Source organism: Echinops telfairi, unplaced genomic scaffold (assembly GCF_000313985.2).
Source record: "Echinops telfairi isolate 266 unplaced genomic scaffold, ASM31398v2 ScPeMD7_53;HRSCAF=182, whole genome shotgun sequence".
Taxonomy (NCBI): Eukaryota; Metazoa; Chordata; class Mammalia; order Afrosoricida; family Tenrecidae; genus Echinops; species Echinops telfairi.
In genome coordinates this window covers 13,263,441-13,264,971 of record NW_022103951.1, presented here as the reverse complement: position 1 = coordinate 13,264,971, position 1,531 = coordinate 13,263,441, and positions in this window count along the sequence as shown.

Here is a 1,531-nt window from a genome sequence, read left to right as displayed (position 1 = left end):
AACTTGAGAACTTTGGCACAGGGAATACATTAGACTATCATAAATAGGGAAGGACACAAACACAGAGGAGGCACAAATTGACAAATGGGATATACTGAAGATAAAACACCTGTGTACATTGAGAGAATTCGCCAAGAGAGTAATAAGAAGTCCACAGACTGGGAAAACATCTTTAGCAATGACACATCAGAAAAAGGTCTTATTACTAAAATCTGCAATACCCTGCTAGCTTCCAGAAAGAAAAAAAAGAATTGCCCACTGAGGAGGTGGGCAAAGAACCTGAACAGAAGTTTCACAGGGGCATAAATCTGAATTGCCAACAAACATGAAAAAACGTTCCCGATCTTTAGCCATAAGAGAAACAACAATGAGATACCACCTAACACCCTCAAAGATAGCCCAATTCAAAAAATTAGAAAGCAACCAGTGTTGGAGGGTCTGTGGGGAGACAGGAACTCTCATCCACTGCTGGTGGACCTGTAAGAATGTACAGCCACTATGGAAATCCATCTGGCGATATCTAAAACAGATGGAAATCTAGTTACCATACGCCCCAGCAACACCCCTACTGGGCATATACCCAGAAGAGGCAAGAAACAAACCAAGGCCAGACATCTGTGCTCCAATGTTCATTGTGGCACAGTTCACAATTGCAAGGAGTTGGAAAAAACCCAAATTTCCATCAAGTGACGAGTGGATTAAAAAAACGTGGTTCGTACATACAATGGAGTACAACGCATCACGAAAAAGCAATGATGAATGTATGAAGCACATTGCTGCATGGAAAGAACTGGAGGAAACCATGCTAAGCGAAGTAAGCCAAGCACAAAAGGACAAGTACAACATGAGTCTGCTGAGGTAAGCTTTAAAAAAATGCAAAAGGGGCATAGGGATAAAGCTACTGTATACAAACATTCCTGGAGTGAGTACCAGGTAGTATGGCAGGGGCCAGACCAAATCCAGTGATACATATGGTAGCCAACTAAAAAGGAGGTGGGGGGGATTAAAAAGAAATGGGTAGCGGGGGAACAGGGCACTAACCTACCCAAGGGGAGGATATTGTTTATATCTCCACAGGGAAAGAAGGACCAGACTTCAACCCAGTGCTCCAAGATGTGAATGCAACATGCCGGCATGGAGTAGGGAACCAGTGGAGAGGTCTGAGGGGCCAGGCCCAATCTCAACTACGTGGACACCTTTCCCTCCCCACAGAAGAATTTATTTCAGAGGACAGCACTGAATCAGCAGCTCCAGGAGAGGGACATGCATGATCAGAACACACGGGAGCAAATGAAGGGGGAGGAAGGGAGAGTAGAGCACACCCAGGCCCACCAAGCCTTGAAGCCGATATTCCCACTCAGAGCAGCAAATCCACAGAGAAGACCACATGGCTGGCCCCACTATTAGACAGGATCCCTCACTTACCCATAGCCCTACAGGGGACAACACTGGAGACACAGTGTAGGAATTCTGCCCGATCTGATCCCACCACACCGAGGCAAAACACTAAGGGCGTACAACAGAACAGCAA